At 39.0% G+C, this 5,923-nt stretch overlaps 1 long non-coding RNA gene across 1 annotated transcript; it reads right to left on the bottom strand.

Annotated features, from left to right (window-relative positions):
• Positions 1-1,312: 1,312 nt before the first annotated feature.
• LOC103696483 (uncharacterized) lies at positions 1,313-2,592 on the bottom strand. Its single transcript, XR_005508040.3, has 2 exons — positions 1,905-2,592; positions 1,313-1,831 (listed from the first exon to the last, which is right to left on the bottom strand). It is a non-coding gene; the product is annotated as an uncharacterized LOC103696483 (long non-coding RNA).
• Positions 2,593-5,923: the final 3,331 nt, after the last annotated feature.

Below are 5,923 nucleotides of genomic sequence, written 5' to 3'. Positions count from 1 at the left end.
GCATCAACATGTCCTAAATCCATCAAAATCAAAGTTCAAAAGTATGTCATAGAGATAAACAGAGATTTCATTCCTCCTAGGAATGCAAAGACCTATCATGTAAGGCAAAAGCAATCATAATGAAGCATGATCAGCAGAACCATAATCACCATTACTCCTCTCATCTGCATGCCTTAGTCCAAAGCCAACCTCTTCTTTCATCTTTTGAAGAACCTCCTCTTGCCATTTTTTCTTTTCGTGCTCAAGAATACCTAGAAGGTCTTCACGCATGTATAGCTCTGGAGCTTGACTTGTAGAGGTGGAAGAGGATGATGATTGCCCAATAATTCTAGTGAGATCCTCCAGGGGACTAAAGTCATAGACATGGCCATGAGTTGGGACACCAGTTGCCTCAAACCACAAGTCATTATCATGTGGTGGAGCATTTGAGGTGGAGGCATCACCATATTTTTTGAAGTATTCAGCTGAATACTTTGTCTGCTAGTTGATTTGAAAGAAGAGAAAAACATTATGATGGATCAAACAAGAGATAAACATGAGCAAGCTCAATAATATTTATGAATCATAAATAAATTATAATTACCATAACAGTTTCACTTCTCTTATCCACATATCCTTCTATGTCTTGCTTTTTCTTATGCGTCCGATTAAAAGATTCAACTATTGTTGGCTCCCTACCAAACTTTATTTTTTACAAAAGAGAAAAGAAAAAATTCAGTAACATATAATGGGCTGATTTGAGATGATTGAACAATAATATGAAAATTATTATAGAAATCTAATTGAATAAAGATGTGTACTAGTCGTTCGTCAAGTAAAAAGCAAAATGAAGATACCCAACTAGTCACATGCATATAAATCATTTATCTTCACAAACAACTCAATCGAAAAAATAGAATTTCTTTTGATCTACTCTATACATTTTTCACCCTTTTCTTTCCCCGGCGACGCTTTTTAATGCTTTTATCGACGTATATAAGCGTCGTAATTTTTCTTCCGACGCTTTTAAAAGCGTCGCCAAAGCATCGGCTAAATCAGAGTGGGAAAAAAATTGTTGACGCTTTTAAAAAGCGTCGCTAAAAGGTGGTTTTTAGCGATGCCTTTAAGCGTTAGCGACGCTTTAAAGCATCAGCTTTTAACTTTTTATTTTAGTTAGTGACGCTTTAAAGCCACGTTATAAATATTTTAAAAAAAATTCAAAAAATTATTTTTGAATGAAAGCTGCATTGTTTCTCAACAATTTCTATGATTTCGGCCAGAGAAAACTCCAAAACAAGCAATATTTCCCTTCTCAGCAAGCTGAAACTAAATATTTAAATGTTACAAACTAAATATTGAATTTATAGAGATTAATATACTGGGACATATCAATTTGAATGGAATAAGATAATACGAGCTGAAACCTCTCTATAATATAATACAAAGTCTTATGTCCCTGAATGACCAAGTGGAAGAAAGAAATTAACAAGATGACTTCTCAGTACGTCCAAGATGGGAGTTGCCACCGCTGCAAAGTTCGATCCAAAGCATGACGAGGTTCGGTCTTGGTGCCACTATGATTCTCCTCTTGTTCTTCGTCTCAACCTCATCCCTCATTTTTTAATGTCGTTCGGTATAAGACGCGAGACCATCGAATCAAAAAGACTATGTCTCTCGTCAGCATTCCATCGAATAGATGTCGTGCTTCGCTGCCTGCCACTCTTCTCACAGCCAGAAAGGCTGAGAATATTGCATCTGTGGCAAGCGAGGAGGACAGCAGTGAGGGAGGTGGAGTTCGCCGGAGTTCCGGCACAGCTAGATCCGCATACTTTCAGTATATTTGGTCAGCAAGCTACATAAAGATTTACAGTTCGAGAAGAGAGAAGAAAAATTAAATGAAAAACTACCCATATTTCTCAACATACCTTCTTGAGTGCCAACCTATGCACTTTGGGCAACCTCCTCGATCAATCAGGCCTTGGTGTGTCGGATCTCGGCATTCATCGCCACCGCCGCCGTCCGGTTTTTCTCCCCGACCGCCATCTTTGATTTCTACACAACAGGAAAAAGAAAAAAATGCGCCACTAAGGGAACATTAGGAAAAAGAAATCCTAGAAGGGAGAAAGAGGAGGAGGACCTGGAGGGCATCGTCGATGTTGGACTCGACGGCGGCCCAAAGGCGGGCGAAGGCATCATCGTTGGAGATGTTCTCTGCGCGTTGCTTCTTGACGCCATAAAAAGAAGCGGGGAAAAGAGGAGGGGAGCCAAGGATGAGGCCGCCTTCCATAGGGCAGCCCACCAACTGCCACTGCCTGCGGTGATGGAGAGGGAGGAAGAGTAGTAGAGGTAGAGAAGGTCAGAAATGGGGGGGGGGGGGGGGGGGGATTTTAGGAAGAGGAGAACTTGGTTAGGGAAGAAGATGGCTTCTTGAATCTGGAGGGGGTTAGGGATTTGTAAGGGGGGGAGGGGGGTGCGACGGCTAGAGGGGCTAGGGATCGCTTTTGAAAGTGAGCGACGGAGAGAGAGGGAGAGGGGGTTAGGGATTTGTAAGGAATGGGCCTCTGACGATGCTTTTTAGCATCGACTCACTACAAAAGAAAGGATATGTTTCGGTGCTTTGTTTGGTCTTTACCGACGCTTTTAAGCGTCGGTAGATTTCCTGCCAACGCCCCCCAAAGTGTGGGTAAGACATCGGGCAGATAGGGGTGGGCTCAGTTTACGCCGACGCTTCAAGAAAGCGTCGGCCATGTATGCCGACGCTTTTAAGCATCGTTCATCTTCGAGGTAACCGACGCTTAAAAGTATCGGCCTACTTGGACCGACGCTCCAAACGGTGGGTTTCTGTCAGACTAGGCCGATACTTAAAAGCGTCGGCTTACGGGTTCTTGCCCGATGCTATAGAGCGTCGTTACAAGCATGCCAGATTCCGTGCCACTTGCTATTGCCGACGCTTTTAAATGTCGGCAATAGGAATTTTTTTTAAAATTTTTTTCGTAAAAGCAATTTTTAATACTCTGTATACATTAAATTCCAACAAAACAAATACACTAAATCACATAGATAACAAAATGCACGTCACAAACAAGAACTTTTCATTCAAAATATTCATATTATCATATTTGATTACATTGTATTTCAAAAACATACTAAAATTATGCATCTCAAATTCCTAAGTAAACAATCTACGATGTATCAAAGATCGACGGCATCATCATCTCTACGAGTAGATGAAGTATCAGCAACCTATAAGAAAAAAAAATACTTTAGAAACTAAGAATACGAAAGTCATCACGCTCATACAAGAATACATTATAATTACGTAAAATATTCATATAGATTTAGTTATGTACCGGAGGAGCAAATCTCTGCAAAAAAGAAGAAATATGGTCAAGCTGATCCTGCAAAGATGTATCTTCAACTCTTGGCTCTGCTTCAACTCCGCCATATTAGTCATATGACTCTTCCTCATCTCCTCTATCCTTGTCTCATATGACTGCTTTATCTGTGCCATCTCTGTCTTCAAACTACAAACCTCTGCAGTGCTAGTACCTTGTCTGGCATCTTGGGTATATCGGCCACTGCAGACAACTGAGTGGGGGTAACTTCGACACCGTAACCCCTCACGCGACCATAACATTCTGGGCCCATCAATTCGGCATAGATCTAAGTCTCGACGCGACTGGCCACGTCAGATGATGATGACTCCCCGACGCGCTCTGAAATAAAAGTTGTAGCTATTTCCTATATCTCTCTCAAAAAAAATAGTCACATTAATATTTTAAAAGAAGTAAAATTAATAAAAAAATTGTGAACAAATAAAAAATGAATACATACAACTATATTTCTCGACTCGTCCCGAACAAAGCTGCCATCTCGGTGAGTGTGGGTCATCTTATAAAACTCTACCTCACCAGGCTCCCTTCCATGCTCTACTATCTACATATACGGAAAGTATATTGGCAAACTATATATCATGATACGTGCTATATGTTAGTAGAGCTTCAAATAGTTTTAAAAGAATTTACAAATTCATTTCTACGTCTCGCATAACTCTTCGAGCCTGAAGTATGAGGAACTGCTTGAGATGCTCGTGCAGCTCTACCAATATTAGAATATGTCTGCCAAAATAAAAGCACACAGTATAATATTATTCAATGTATATATTTGCAATCTATATTAATAATAAAGATAATATAAGATATTAAAATAATATATGTGACCTTCTTCTTTCAGAAAATCAGTAGTGAACAAGCTCCCTCCACTGCTGAGAGTATACATCAGGAGGAGTCACACGAGCAACCTCCTCCTCTGTCATACCCTCGCACTTGAAGTCCGTCTTCAATCTTGCTTTATCTTCTTTCCATTTGCAGTTGAGGGAATTTAGCACCCAATCATGGCTCTCTGGAGGGAGTACAAACTTACCCTACAACAAGATACAGAACGTTATAATAATATTAAATCTCAAAAGTAAAATTATGGTAGTAAGCAAATTAACATACAGGAGGTGTCAAATTAAAAAGAACAAATTCAATTCATTACCTGTATAAGTCTAAGAAGCTCAACCTTATACAAAAGAAACATATCATTCCACTTCGTATAGTTGAGCGGACACAGCTGACCCTTGTGTGCAACCGATCCTAAAAAGCTTGATAGAAGACTTCCAGCTCTATTGATGGGCTGCCCAATTCGTTACGTCGGATGATGATCTTCTCATCCGGAGGAAGCTTCCACACTTCTTTGCTTGAGTGGATCCCCGTGTCGTCCTCATCGTCCCTTGTCCATCTATTAAAATTAAATAAAATATGTCTTAAAAAGTTGAAGACAAATATGAACATAAAATAGGAACTTTAAATCGAATTACCCTGGATCCGGAGCTCATCCTCCGGGCAATCAGCAGGAGGCTCGCGCTAAGATCCTGACTCGTGCTGCTGGTGCTCACATGGCTGCTGGGACTGATCAGAAGTAGATCCCACCTGAGAATTCTGGAACTCCACATCTCTAAATCATCTCTCTCGGGGCATATTGTAACCTGGTATGCACAAAAAAAATCAATATTTAGTTAAATGATAAATCTATACTAAATAAAGTGCTAATAAAAGAGAACATAATAACTTATTCAACGTATACTTGATAAATTTTACTTACCATTATATAACTACATTCTCATTCAACATCCGTCCTAACCAAACTCGTTGACGCATTTACTTCATCAGTTGGCACAATATTATAAGGCATACACTGAGTATAAGTATCATCGTTCTCCTCTTCCAACCTTTTTTCCATATCATACAAGTCCCTAGGTTTCGTCTTAATAACAAGAAACCAATTTTTATCTTTTGAGTCTTGCACAAAAAACACTTGTCGAGCTTGAGATGAAAAAATAAATGGATCATCTTTCAATAACACACCAGTATATATCAACCTTGAAAAACTTACAAGTGTGAATCCATTTATGTCTTGCCTCAAACCTCTAGGTGAGTTTATATCCACCCAATCACATCGAAATAATACTATCTTATACTTTCCATAATAATCCAGCTCATAAATATCTGTTAAAGCACCATAATAATTTTTTCCATCCGCCTCAACCATAACCCCATTATTTTGGATTTTTCTAAATTTCTCACGCTCTTTAGTATGAAATTTAAAATCATTTATAATGAACCCACTATATCTATTGACAATATTATTCGGATCTCGAGCAATAACTATTAACTCCTCAGAACAATTCCTCTCCATCATTGGTACCTAAAAAGGATTATAGAAGTAATGATTAATTTATCTCTATAAAATTAAAAAAAAAGCTTAATATATTAGACATCTAACCTATTTGAAAAGCCATTCTGTAAATAACTCAACCAACCATCGTTGCTCAATCCTTGGTGTAGGACGAATGTTATGGTTGAGACTTCGCTGAGCTATTAAAAATTCTCTGCACGATCAG

Source organism: Phoenix dactylifera, chromosome 15, assembly GCF_051530095.1.
Source record: "Phoenix dactylifera cultivar Ajwa chromosome 15, Ajwa_hap1_PhDact_Kaust_v1.1, whole genome shotgun sequence".
NCBI lineage: Eukaryota > Viridiplantae > Streptophyta > Magnoliopsida > Arecales > Arecaceae > Phoenix > Phoenix dactylifera.
The sequence above is the reverse complement of the archived record's forward strand: the minus strand, read 5'-3'. Positions and strand labels throughout refer to the sequence as shown.